This window comes from Cyanistes caeruleus, chromosome 8 (genome assembly GCF_971803275.1).
Source record: "Cyanistes caeruleus chromosome 8, bCyaCae1.hap1.1, whole genome shotgun sequence".
Taxonomy (NCBI): Eukaryota; Metazoa; Chordata; class Aves; order Passeriformes; family Paridae; genus Cyanistes; species Cyanistes caeruleus.
Window position 1 is genome coordinate 37,614,612 of NC_141708.1, and position 14,877 is coordinate 37,629,488.

At 42.0% G+C, this 14,877-nt stretch overlaps 1 protein-coding gene across 2 annotated transcripts in view; it reads right to left on the reverse strand.

Annotated features, from left to right (window-relative positions):
- PCDH15 (protocadherin related 15) overlaps window positions 1–14,877 on the reverse strand; it is a 532,955-nt gene that overhangs the window by 483,872 nt on the left and 34,206 nt on the right. Inside the window, exon 2 of one of the 2 annotated variants that reach the window (XM_086900046.1) lies at window positions 7,387–7,464. The gene's annotated coding sequence lies outside the window, so the exon portion shown is untranslated. Of the gene's footprint in view, window positions 1–7,386; window positions 7,465–14,877 lie in introns of those variants that run through there. The other variant, XM_086900037.1, reaches the window with a different exon arrangement.

Sequence of the window (14,877 nt, forward strand, 5' to 3'; positions counted from 1 at the left end):
CTAAACCCAAGCAAACTGCACAAGCTGTTACTCCAGCTGGGGATAAACACACTCTCTCCTCTCCCCTTCCCATTTTACAGAGAGAAGTAGCTGCAACTTCAAAAAGGAGATCTTTAAAGAAAAGCTTGTTTCAAGCATAAATTATTACACTGTGGCATATGGAAAGCTTGCCAGTATTTACCTCTGACTCACCAGCTATTCTCTGGCAAGATGGAACACTAGATTAGAATTATAGAATCCTGGCATGGTTTGGAAGGCACTTTAAAAATCTCCTTTTCCACCCCCCCTGCCATCTGAGAGCAGGGATGTCACTCTCTAGAACAGGCTCAGGGCCCCATCCAACCTGTCTTTGAAAGAAAACTCAAGTAAAATTCAGAAATTAAAATGTAAAGATACCAATAACCCAAAAGGTAGATGCCTCCCTGTATTAAAGGAACATGAAAAAAATTTACTATTGATCCCAAGTCTAGAACTATTTTTGGCTTTTAAAAACACACTATTTCTTTTCAGTTGTGAAAACAAAACTCCTCATTACCACAGAAGCCCTGCTGTAGAGTCAAAAATGGCTGAGGCTGGAAAATCCCTCCCAGCCCATGGAGTCCAAGCTGTGCCTGATCCCCACCCTGTCCCCAGCCCAGAGCACTGAGTGCCACGTCCAGCCCTTCCCTGGACACCTCCAGGCATGGGGACTCCAAAGCTCCCTGGGCAGCCCCTGCCAAGGCCTGAGCTCCCTTGCCATGGAGAAATTCCTCCTGGTGTCCAAGCTGAGCCTCCCCTGGCACAGCTTGAGGCCGTTTCCCCTTGTCCTGTCCCTGTTCCCTGGCAGCACAGCCCGACCCCCCCTGGCTGTCCCCTCCTGTCAGGGAGTTGTGCAGAGCCAGAAGGTTCCCCTGAGCCTCCTTTGCTCCAGGCTGAGCCCCTTTCCCAGCTCCCTCAGCTGCTCCTGGGGCTCCAGCCCCTTCCCCAGCTCCGTTCCCTGCCCTGGACACGCTCCAGCCCCTCCAGGGCTCTCAGGGCCCAGAACTGGACCCAGCCCTGGAGGTCCCTCAGCAGGGCCAGCCCAGGGGATGGGCCCTGCCCTGGGCCTGTGGCCACCCCATGGCTGGCACAGCCCAGGGGCCCCTTGGCCTTCTAGGTCCACAATCAACTGTCGCACACAAATTTTCTTCAAGAACAGGTAAATGACACTGTGGAAGCTTTAGGTTGCTCTTAACAATCCACCCCTTCTGTCTCAAAACACCACTGGGGGAAACAGAACACTTTCCCTTCCTCCACACCTCTGACATTCTACTTTGGAGGTGTAAACAGCTCCAAAACCATTCCATGGTTACAGATATAAGGGGACTTCGGATGCTGTTGCAGAAAGGCTGTTCTGGGTGGGTGAAGGAAAACCTAGCAATCCCCCTTGTTTATAATAGGTAGCAAAGGACCCCTGCTGGCCCAAACTCTCTCCTAAATGAACCTGAAGGGTGACAGCATCACTGAGCCTACCCTACATATTTCTGCCAGCAAATCTGTCAGTACAGAATGGGTAAACATCCTCTCTTTGCAATCCTCAAGGCACGAATGCACCCCCAGTGAGTGCAGAACACTTTTGCTTCTTCAGCCCGTGCTTCAAACATCTCCTGTGATGACACAAACACTACAGGTCCTGGATTTCAGTTTGTTCCAGAGTGTTGTGCAAAAAAACAAAGAAAATTTATTCTGTTTCATAGCAAAGCAAATTCAAGAATATGAGTAATCAATGCAATTTTATCAGAGATGGAAATGGTTCAGAATTAAAGAGTTGTTAAAGGCATATCTGGGAGGGGGTTTTGGATAGAAAAATTGAACAGATATTGCTTCTGGTGTATATCCTGCACTTCCCAGCCATGAGTAACTAGGAAAGAACAGTTGCACATGGTCAGCATTCCAGCAGGAGGCCTGTTTTATCTGACCAAAGTAGTCTAGCCAGAACACTTCCCTTCAGGTATGTGCCCCTCTGACAAATGTATCAATTTAAACCTGTGCCTGGCTCTCTCCACAAGGACAAAATTTGGTGATAAACAACCCCCTCTGACACCAGTCAGTCTGTGAAAGCACAGAAATGCTGCTCCACTCATCAAATAGCAAATAAATGAACAGTTCATGGGTTGTTGGGAATGCTCCATGAGCTTTTCCCACCTTACCACCTCTCTCTGCTGGATTCCTCCTCACCTTATGCTTCTGATGATCCTCTTAAAACTTCAACCCACCACTGCCATCCAGCTCACTAGCAACCAGCCCTCAGAGGAAAGTTGTGTTGTTCAAGCTACTCAAAACTTCCAGCTGATAGGAACTATCCTCTCCAAGTAAAAGAAACTCAAGGGGTGAGCACAGCAGTCCTAAAACCTCAACACTTCATACTGAGCTGAATAAATTTGAATGGTTAACACTGAGTTAACAAAAAAATCTCCCAATGGAAACAAAACAAAATAGGCCAATGTCCTGCCTACATCCCATACCTCCTTGTGTGTCAGTGATTGGGGAGTACAGGTTCAGCACACAGACAAAAGTATCCGTGATAGAGAGTCCACCTGATCCAGTCACTGCTGGATCAGCACCTCATTTTCATTTCATCCTGGCAAACTGAGAGTTCTGATCACAAGTCAACATGTGTCAAAAATTCATTTCCACATCCCACAAACTGTCTCTCAAATAATGCATCATGCTTCAAAAGAAATTCCAGGAGAATTTAATGTCCAGAATATTCCCATCAATTTTTTAATGCAAAAGGTGGAATCAGTTCTCATCATCATAATTTTAGTTTTGCTACGAAAATGAATTGAAAATTTGGACCAGGTTTGTGCATTTATGTATGTTAAATGCATCAGCTCAATGGCAGCCTCCTTTGAAATGGGGAATTGTCATGCACTGGTTTCAACAGAGACTTCAGGACACAGAATGCAGTTTACCTGGGCCTCTACATATGGTCTGGAATGCAAATATAAGGGAAAAACCTGACAGAAAACAAACATGCCACTGTGTTCCTTAAATGTAGTTACCCCTTAATGTATTACTACAACACAGAATCTACTAATCAGAATTACAGAGTCCCAGAATGGATCAGGTGGGGAGATAGCCCCTTAATTTTTAAATTTTTTTTTCCCCTTGTTCATCAAGAAAGACTGAACATTTGAGTTTTTATTCCATCAAAACCTGGCATTTTTAATTTTGTAGTGGGTTGGCATTTAAAAAAAAAAAAAATAGAGAGAGAGAGTGATAAACACACAGGAAAGTGAGGGTTTTGACAGAGGTTGTTGGGAGTTTCTTCTCTGCCTGAGACTTGGCCAATAGCTGGCCAGTTCTGAGAACTGACAGTATTTTTGACCATTGAAAAGTGAGATTACGTTTGTGACTGCTACCTTTTAAACTTGAGCCAGGGAGAGCTTCTCGCTCTTTTTGTTTCCGGCCTGGAAAGGTAACGGAGCCCCAGTGCAGCTGCCCCCATCCCTCGCGGCCTGTGCAGCCTGGCGGAGAGCGGCTCCCAGGTGGGGGATGCAGGCTGCAGGGTGTCAGCCCCGGGCTGGGCCAGGCCGTGCTGGGGTGCTGAGTTCTGGAAAGCCCTCCGGGTCCCCTGCCAGCAGGGTGGATGAAGCTTTTCCCAGGGGGCCCCCCGAGGGCTGCTGACAGTCGCAGAACAGCCCCCCCTCCTCAGTATGGCCTGCACAGACAGCTCTAAGCTGAGAACTGCCTGCTCCTTCTGCTCCTTCCCTTTGGCTGCTGGCTGAGAGAGACACCTGAAATCCCATACCATGAGTACCTGCCATGGTGTGGGCCAGGTTTTAACCCTTTCACTACCCAGATGAGACTTGCAGATTTAATCCCTTTCCAGAGAGAAGAAAGCGAGAGTGATCAACATGTAAAGAGACAACCATAAACCATCAAGGAAACTAAAAGAAAGAGTTGAGCCTCAGATGGAAAGAGAATGAGGAGATGCTTTAATAAGCTGAAATATTATTTTGGTAAGGCCATGGAGATAGACAATAATGTTCTGAAAAACTCCTTTAATTCATGAAAGAGTATTTTGGGGGCAATGAAGTATTTCAAAGTGTACATCTGAGTAAAGTTATCCACTGATGAAGCTGAGTAGATGGTGGAGTAGTTGTGATCCCATGAGATGCTGGAACAGAGAGAGAAGTGAGAGTTGATGAAGACCCTTGGCCCCCAGGGAAAAAAAGAGAAAACCTCTGTTCCCAGAGATGATCACAGAGACAGATGAAGAGAGCCTTTTCCTTTGAACAACTCATCCTTAAAATAACACCCCTTGAGTTCATGGCCCATGAACACCGCTCAGGGTGGGGTGAAAATGGGAGGAGGGCATGATGGCAGAGAGTTTTCTTCTGGGCAGCTATCATGGGAATGAAAAGCCATGAGAAAACTGTTTTCTTGTGGAGAAATCTCCATGGAATGATGAGAACTCCTCTCTCTACAAAGACTGATGAAAAAGCTATTGTATAGCTGGGACTGCTTTAACCACCAAGTTTTGTCTCTGTGTTGTCAGCTGGACAAAGGAAAGGTTGGATGGTGGGGAGGAAGGGTTTCTGGAGGTTTTATTCTGGTTTCTTATTCCTGTAGTTCTGTTAATAAACTTTCTTTATTCATTTTAAGCCTGTTTCTCCCTTCTCCTAATCCATATCTCACAGCAAGAAATGAGTAAGTTTTCTGGTGATTTTTAGCTAGTGCTAAAACTATGACAAATTTTAAAAACATTTTGGGCATCACTGAGGAACTCATTTTACTGAGAGGGCATAGACAGATCCCTTCAAGGCCTGGATGACTTTGGAGTGTCAGCACAACACTTTGCTGCACCTCCAGTGCATTTTGGACACAGGCAAGCAAGCATCCCTGTCCACCTCCTGCTTTTAGGAGAAGATAAAGCCTCACAGGACACCCAGGAGACAGGAATGTTAATAATTCTCATGCTGAGTTTATTCAGGGCCTTGACTGAAAATACCATTCCATAGCAAACAGATAACCATGAAGAAATCACACACCTCAATGACATCATCTTCATCCATGCCACTGTCACCACACCCACACAAGGGTTAAATGATTTTTGAGATCATTCCAGTCCCAAATGAGCCCAAGCTTGGCATGTACAAGATTAGAGGGGAGAAAAAAGGCTGCTCTAAATTATGCTCAACAATGTCACATTGTAGTTTTGGAAACTCAGGAACATAAATCAATATTAAGTTTCTGAGCTCTCTTGACAAGAAAAACCATCATATAATTACAGAATCAAATGAGAGACATGTCCATGTTGTAAGTATTTGTAAGCAAGTTGATATCAGTCGTACTTTAGAAACAAATAGCTCATTTACAAGCCAATTTGAGCAATATACGCTGCCAAATTGAGCCTGAAGCCTGAAACCCAAAGTCTGCAGGAAGAAGCCAGTCCTCTAATTTCCTGCATGACTGGAGGCACAGAAGTAAGACAAAGTGTCATTCTATTAAGGCTCAGAAAACATTCTTTTAAAACTCAGGTGGGGTTTAATTCCTTGGCTTCCAGAGTTTTAGAAACAAACTCCTGCTGGAAACAGCTGAGTGCTGAGGCTTAATGGGCTGAAGGCAATCTGTGTTAATGGAGTCCACTCTGGAGCAGAGTGGATTTGCTTCTTTCTTTGCCTTTATCTTGGAAATCGCCAATATTTCTTTCATCACCTTATTATTAGTAACTGTAGGGATGAGAAGTTATCGATCAATCTTAGCTGTCATCTTGTTTAAACTTCAGACTACTCGTGTGCTCTAGGGACTTTTGCTGTTTGTCCTAAATTAAATAATTGTTAGAAACTCAAAGGGATGAAACTGTTCTTTCCTTAGTTATGCATGTCATGCCTTGCTAAACTCCTTAACAAAATTGAGTCAGTGTTTTGTGGCTGACAGAGCATTATTTTGGGGGAAAATTAGCATACATTTGAGTGGCTAAATTTAGAAACAACCAAGCTGAAACCTCCTAATTTCAATAGCAACTGATTATCTTGAACTGATCTTTGAAAGTGGCTACTACATGGAATTTCCATGCTCCTTCCTCTTGGAAGGGGACAACTGAGTATCACATCATAATCTTATTTATTTAGATATTTCTCTGAATAAAAAATATGAGAGAACAAGACTGCTCTGCTCATTATTTCCAAACATCTTCCCAGGGAAGCAATCCAACATCAAAATATTTTATCATCACACTCCCAGAATCTAAAATATTTGTGCTTGTCTGGCTTTTTGTGGCTCTGTGCTGCCCTTCTCAGATTTCTGCTGCCTCTAGACACAGCCACCAGCACAAAACTGTCCTTTTTTGTCTCCAATAAGACCATAATGCACAGGTGCTGAGCCCTTGGATCTGTGACACAATGACTTTCCTTTTTTCAAGGTATTTACAATTATATAGATTGCTTGAACATTTTTTAGCGTTCATTTTAAAGCTCAGAGTGTTTCATCTGCTCTCCCTTCCTGTACATTAGGACCTCTTCATTGCTTTGCATGTTTTTAGCAATTAATTTTAACAATTCTGCTTTTTTTCCCCTCCCCCACTAAATATGGTATAATATGGAATATAAATTCACAGCAGGCTATATTTACCTGGTTAGTCTCCAGCTTTAAAGAGAAATACAAGAAAATACACAAACCAAAAATAAACACCTTCAGGTCCCCAGCTCTGACAGCAGCAGATCGATGTTTTCTGTGCTGTCTTGACTTGAGTATCTCTTCTATGATCATTTCTCCAATTTATATTCATTACAGAACACCTGCCAGGTCTGTTACCCAAATTATTTGGTGTCCCTGTTGTATACCCCAATATGTGAAACCACCCCTTGTGCAATCAAAACTCAAGTCTGCTTTGAGAATCACCACATAAAAAAAGATTGATTTTCATCTTGGAAATGTCAGACTTCTGCCTATAATGCTCAGCTACATTTTTCAGGAGTAGTAAAGTTCAAAAAAGAGCCCCAGCCCTGACACATCTCTGACACATCTCTGACACATCTCCGACACATCATGATGGATGTGACAGTTCTGCTGCTTTACTGCCAGAAACCTCCTGCTACAGAATGAAGCAATCAATGAAGAATAATAAATCTATCCCAGACACCAGAACTATTTTTTGTACATGCAGAAGAGCAGAAATGACACATTAGTTATACCTGTGGAGGCAATAAACCATCACACTTTCTTTACTATTACACAATTCCAGTTATACAGTTTAATCTTTACCTGTTTTATCTGTTCAACACTTCACCATCAAAAGTCCCAATATGCATTTTCAGATTATTAATGTAGTGAATTAGAAAAAAAAAAAAAAAAAAGAAAAAAAGAGAGAGGGAGAGGATTGAAGACACACTTTCCAGTTAAGAGAAGAAGTTTTCTTACCATTTTTTCTGGTCCTTCTGTCAGCCAGGAGAACAACTGCTGCTCCAAAGGAATCTGCTGAATTACGTTCCTTTCATCCTGGAACACATTGCTCCTGATTAATACTGATTCAGAAATTTTACCTTGAGTGCACAGCACAAATACATTTCATTTCCCTTTTTTATAGAAGTCTCATGTTTGAGATAAATTACAGTAAGTTTGGAGAACTTAATTTGACGTGCATAAATCAAGGCTTTGCAGATTGGTTTGATTTATAACTAATGCCTTTAAGTATATTCTCCTACCTATCCTTCAAGTAACAGCCTTGATTTCAGCAAGAGAAAATATACTTCAAAATAAGTATTTTCTGAGGTCATCTGACCACTCCACCAACAAAACAAGCCTAGCTGTGCCAAACACGGTGATTTAAAATACATGAGTTCATTTAAAATTTTCAGAACACAGGCTCAATAAATTTGAAAACTGTTGTGGGACTAGATTGATAGTTCCTTGTGCTTGTGTATGATTTCCAAAATACATCCATGGCTCACTGTCATAATTCTATTTCTCCCATTATTTTATGCATTCATAAGCACACAGACAATATTTAATGCTGTGGTAGCTGTGCTTGGATGAGGCAAAGCACACAGAACAAGCAGGTATATGACTAAAGCTCACTAGAACAGAGAATTAGAAGGAATTCCAGGGCCCAAGTATTTCTCTTTATTCATTTGGCTTTTCCTAGGCTGCAGTTTTATCAGCAGGAGCATTCTGATACTTTCCCTCTCTTGCCTTCTGAAGGGCACTGGCTGCATTTATAACTGGGCTGAGGAAGGAACAAGAAGCAAAGTTTGTTTTGCTTTTGTACAAACCTTAAATAACTTCATAAATCTGTTAGTCAGGCTCTGCCCCAGAGTAGTGGGGATCTGGCTATGAGGAAACACTCAAGGTAGGAAATTAGTTTTGATGACACCAAAATCACTCCTGACGCTGCTTGGTGGTGGCCCTTTGCTAGAACACTGCTCCTGAGGAATCCCCATGAAATGTTAGAGGCAGAAAATAGAACAAAAAGCAGATTTCAGCATGACTCTGCTTGGACACAAAGCAATCTCACCTCCCCTCCCCCTGGAAAAAAAAATATCATTTATTTTTGTGTGTGGCCTTGTTATCCCTGAAACCTCCCGGTCAGACATGGCTTCACTCAGCTGGCTGTGGGAAGGGCAGGGAAGTAATGAATTCTCTCAGTCCACACAATGAAACTACAGCAGGATCATGAGCTGCTTCCCTTGGATGATAAAACGTTCCCATGACAATCCCTCTCATCTGCGCATCTCATTGCTATTTCCAGCAAGCACAGTTTGGTTTTTTCCAAGTGAAAGCAGCAATGCACTTTCTGAGGAAATCAAAATTGGCAGGAGCAGTGTAGCACTGCTGTGTAGTTGTTTCTGACAAATTAATAAATTAATTTAATATTAGGTGCTGAAGGGATACAAAATAACTCAAATGGCTATTTCCCTTCAAGCTGGATGATATTTTTTTAGAGTATTTCTCTCTGAGATCAGTGAAATGCTCTAAAAATACTTTGTAGGTAACAGTTAATTTAAAAACAAAGCAATAACCAAAAAAAATTAAGATTTTGATTTATTTTTTCCCTAGGAGCTAAAATAACATTTGGAAAGTTCTTTAATTTTTTTATGATAGGAAAATATTTTGCATTAATATAATGAAGTTGCTTATTATACACAAAGCTATTTTTAAATTTCCCATAACTGGCATAACAGTTCACCTAATCATCTCTAATTTTAATGTAATCCTGATACAAACCTATTTCTTAAACAAATGTTAAATAAATAGCAAGTCTAGAATCGGTACAGCTCTTGTAGCATTGTGCCATTCCCAAGCACATGAAAACGCTCTGAATACAAAATTATTAATTTTCAGCTTCCATTCCAGCTCAAAAACCTATAAATGCTCACCAGATTAACTTTCAGTATAAACAGACTTGAATACATTGTCTCGATTAACCAAGATTCTTTAACATCTTTCATGTATTAGTAGCTCAACACAGATTTTCCAATTTGTTCATTGATGTCCTTAACAGAGGAAAAAGAAAAGATTTTCAGGACAAGGAAAGGAGCAGGGTGATTTCAGGTGAGGCAAGGACTCTTAGAGATTAGAGAAATTCAAATTAAATCTTCCAGCCCCCTCACGATCTGCTGACCTTTGTGTGCATAAATGAGCAGTAGGAATTCAATTCCAAGCCAAAGGACCAGAACCCAAGCAGGTTCTTCAAAATCTGCTTTCCTGCCCTAATAGAGACAGCAGAACAGCATTCCCCAAGTTCCAGCTGAGGGATTTGTCTTTGATGTCTCCCTTTGAACATCAGAGGACCAGGGACCACCCTGTGTTTGTGCCAGCAGCAGGAAGGTAAGGTAAGGCCCACATCCAGTGTAAGCCTTAGAGAGCAGCTCTTCTCTCTACCATCCAAAATTCCAGGTGCCACTGGCGTAGCAAGACAACCAGGCAGAGGGAATGGTCAAACCTCCCTGATTCACTGGCTTTGAAATGCTGCGTTCTAAGCCTGCCTGACATTTTATTTTCTATATTCCCTGATTTAAAGTTTTAAAAAAAAACACCCTCAAGTGACTCTGAAGTGAATGAAAGGATCATTTGGTTGTTTATTTTGGCAAATTACAGAATTTCTGTCTGGAATCACAGATTCCTGGGTAGCCAGGGACCCATGAGGATCCAGTCCCACTCCTGACCCTGCAATATTGCCCTTTTTAGGGTGATTTTTTCTTTTAAATTGGCACAAGAGCAACAGCATGAGCAGACGTTTTATCAGCATCCTCTCTCAGCTCCTCTCACTGAATTTTGCTGATTGAGATCCTAAACGCTGCTGAGATTCAGCTCCTAAAAATGTGTCATAACAACTCCAGCAGCACTGACACCCTGACCTTCAACTCTAATTAATTTTAATAAACATGGCTGTGTTTTGAAAAACTAAAAAAATAAAGATCTGCCCTGCTCTTTTCTAAAACAAATAAAAAGGTAAGAGTCAGCCTGCTGAATACACATAATGAGATTCACAACAAAAATAAACTTATTAAAATGGATTCTCCTTACTGTGTTTTGAGAAAGGGGTTTTGACCATGGGCACAAAAACCAGACCACAAAAAACCAACCAAAACAAAACCAAAACTCATGAAAACAATGCTACCCTAAGGCTACTTTTTAAAAAACCAGTTTCAAACTAAAAGCAAACAAGATCTACACGAGTTTCATGTAATTTTCACATTTGGAGTGACTTTTAACTGTATAATAAAATTAATATTTTTTGCTAAACCTTTCTGAGACCTCACACTGCAGGTAGTGAAGGGACCCCAGAATCACCTTTTCTTTGCAAAGTCATTGTAGAGTCACCTAAGTCATGTTTAAAACAAAACTAATCACCCAATTAATTCAAGACCATAAACATTGAAATTTTTTCCCTAATGAGATTTAAAATATAGTCTATTCTAGGTCAGCCACGTCTTTATAGCTCTAAATAATAACATTAAGGCCTTGTACAAAAAAAAAAACAGATTCAGAATTAAAACCCATGCATTATCCAGAGTCACTCTGTGACTGTGACTTTACAGAATTTCTTTTCACTTTTTTGTAGTGTCAGCTTAAACTAATGTGACTGTGAGAGACATTAAACCAGTGAAAGACTAAAATTCCACAGACTCCTGATTGACCTCAGACTTGGGAAGAACCTGTTGTTCAGAATGGCCCAGGAGAGGTGGAATTGTGAGAGGGGATAAGGCAGTGTGGCATTTTATAATAAAAATGTCTTCACTCCATATAAGATTAGACTAAAAAATCCCAACCCTTTTTACATCCTTTAAACACACTTTAAATTACTCTACCTTAAGACAGGGAATTCCTCCCAAGGTTTCTATTTTCTCGCAAGAGAATGTACTCCTTGGATAGGAGAAACAAATCTGGGGAGTGCAAGGGCAGTGAGTGAAGAGCTCTCTCCATGAATATCCACCTACTCAGACACGGAATAACCAGCTCCTGAGGCAGTAAATAAAATTCATCTCTTCAGCAGCTATGAAACACAGAACACTAAATAATTCAGCTTCCAAACACTAATTACAGGATGTTGACAGCAGGAACTGCCAACCCTGAGGATGTAGAGATGACCCCAGGATGTGCTGATGTTCCCTCTGACCCCCCTGCAAACTGGAAAATCAGCCCCTGCCTTAAATAGAGGTGCTATGATGCATGGCCATGCTGAGGGGGGGCTTTATAAAGAATTCCTGGTGTCCTCAGCCTGAAATGCTTGGGAGCCAAGACAATTTCCAAGAGCATACTGAAACCACCTGAGGAAACCGTTCCAGTCCCTGCTCAAACCACGATTAATGCTGTTGCTGCTAGCAGGTAAAAATCACCTGGAATTCCCACCCTGCGCAAGGCAGGGCAATATCAGACAAAACCACCAGTTCTGCATTACACAGGGCCTACTGCAGGGCCACAAACTGTCACAGTAAATATTCCCAGAATCCCAGAACACCTGGAGCTGGAAGGGGCCTCTAGACATCATCCAGTCTAATCCCCCTGCCCAGGCAGGGGCACCTGGAGCAGGTGGCACAGGAACACGTCCAGTTGGGTTTGGGTGGCCTCCAGAGAGGGAGACTCTCCCTGGGCATCTGTTCCAGGGCTCTGCCACCCTCCATGGGAAGTTCTTCCTCATGTTGGAGTGGCCATGTGTTGTATGGCCACTGCTCCTTATTCTGTCACTGACAATACTGAACAGAGCCTGGCACCCTCCTGTGCAATCCCCTGGAGATGTCTGTGTGGATTGATTGGATTTCCCCTCAGCCTTCCCTTCTCAAGACTGACCAGCTCCTGCCATCACTCCTTATCAGGGAGATGCTCCGGACCCCAAATCATGTCTGTGGCCTCTGCTGGACCTGCTGCAGTAGTTCCTTGTCCTTGAAATACAGAGCCTAGAGCTGGACACAATACTCTGGGTGTGCCTCACCTGGACAGGGCAGCGAGGCAGGATCTCTCCCTGACCTACTTGCCATATACTTCCTGATGTCCCCAGGATCCCACTGGCCCTCCAGGCTTCAAGGGCACTCTGTCTGCTCATGGTTACCTTGTCTCTCACCAGCAGCCCAGGTCCTTCCCTGCAGAGCTGCTCCAGGTCCCAGCCTGTGCTGTCACTGGGAGTTGTTCTTGCCCAGGTGCAGGACCTGCATTTCCCTGGTTGAACCTCATCAGGTTTCTGTCCATTCAACTCTCCAGCCTCTAAAGGTCCCACTGAAGGTCAGCTCAGCCCCCAGGTGCATCTACCAGTGGTCCCAGTTCTGTGCCAGCAACAGCCTCCATCACCAGCACTGCCCAAGCCAGGGCCTAATCCCATAACAAGCAAGATTCCCTGGCCTGAAATTTCATATTTCCTCTGATCTTTCCATTAGTCTTGCACCTCACTATTGTACTATCAGGGCTAGAATACACTGAGGTGCAAGGGATTGAATTTCTCTGCTATATTTCCTAGCGTTACTTGTCCATATGATAAAGGAATTTCAGCACCAGGACAAGGCCTGGTCACAGAGAGTTATGCCCACCTGGAAAGGCCAAGAATCACCTTAGGATGGGGTGAACATAGGTATCTGTTGCTGTTCTGGAAGGCAGACCCCAGGTGTGCTGGTGCTGTATTCTAGGAAAAAAGGTCCCAAACCTCCCATATTTTCAGTAAGGCCCTTTAAGTGCTGCTTCCAGCAATGCCATAAAACTGGTCACCACCACCTTCATTCTTTGCTCCTCTGAACAGCTTACATTTATCTCCCTGTGTTCAGACATAACGCAATCAAAACATAAATGATGACGTACAGAATGGCTATAAAAAATAAGTACAGCTGTCACTCTGGTGGACAAAAAAAATTGTAGCACAGATAAGAAATGAGCCCAGCTGCAAGTCTGCATTATCAGACCACCTTAAAAATGCTAAAGATCAAGTATTTGATCTGATTTTTAAAAACACATTCTACTGCAATCCCAGGTATCTCATCAAGCCTTTCCAATAGCATCTGCTTTCCTTCAGGGCTTTTCATGTCCAGCCCATAGAAAGGATAAATATTCCTTTAAGGTGCAATGATTTCTGAAAGATGAATTTCTAAGCGATTTATGCTTCAGGCAGTGTGTATAAAACCTGACAGGAAGCTCTAAATTGATGAGTATTCTTGCATTGCTCTTGTGCTGATTTAAAAGAAAAAAATCACCCTAAAAAGGGCAGTATTTGCTTGAGTTCTGAAAACAGAGTCCCAGTCTTAAAAGATGACAAGAGCTGAGGAATATCACTGATGTGGTGATAAATATTTTTTTAGGAAGCCAACAAAATTCCTGGGAAATGTATCCTGACATAAAAAATTTATCAGATGATCTGCTCTCCATGACCAGCAGTACCTCTGGAATCAATGTATTCCATGGTTAACAATCAAAACATGGGAATAACCAGAACAATTATTTTGAGGTTAAATGAAGGAAGTCAGTTTAGGCATCACAGCTAAGAGAGACAATTATGATGTTTAAAGACAAATAATTGTATTTATAGATTAATACCACAAGGCAAAACACTAAAAAATGGGAATTGAAGAAATATTTTAAACTTTCTTTAACACCCCTGCCCCAAACCCTGAAATTTTTCTTCAACATGATTTTTTTTTCAGCATTAGTGGCACCTGCAGCCAAAGACAAGTAAGCAAATTAAGCACCTTGCACAGCCTCAGCCACAGCAGCTTTTCTTCTCTTAGCTAATTAAAGGGTTTTCCTCTGAGCCTGAAGCTGTCTAATCATGGCAGAAGCATTCCCCCATCATTAGGGATGACTGACTTGAATCAATCCTGCAGCAGGATGCAGACTCAATTTTGCATTTGATTTTTAATTATAAGCTCTAGATACCAATTTCCCTAAGTTTTCAACATAAACATTAAAGAAAACCAAACACCATGAATGAGATTTCACAGTCTTTTGTTACTCATAAGTGGACTAAAAACGAAGCAATTTTGCTTTCACAAAGAACAGGCATAATCCAAACGATTACAGAGCTAAAATCCCTACATGTCCAATATTGCTGATCGAAACCAATAGAACAGTCAGGCCTGAGATAAGATCTCTGTATCATTTTGGCAGCTTTATTGTTATTGTTTTTTAACTCTTGGTGGAAATAGGGCCAAAAATCTTTCAAGAGATCTTTAATTTCCTTTCTATGCCTTACAAGAAACAGAATATGTATATTGTGGTTTAATATGCTAAATTAGACAACATGTTTTAAAAGGCAGTGTTGGCTGATAGCAGCACAAAGAGTAAGATAGTTTCTTAATCAGTTTTTCTGGACACTGATTTCTGGAATTATTGGCTACTCCAGGAAAAGAAAAATAAAAATAAACAAAAAAACCCCACAACCACAACAAAAAAAAATTCAAATGGTTGCAGGGCAGGTTTCACTTAAAAAAATTC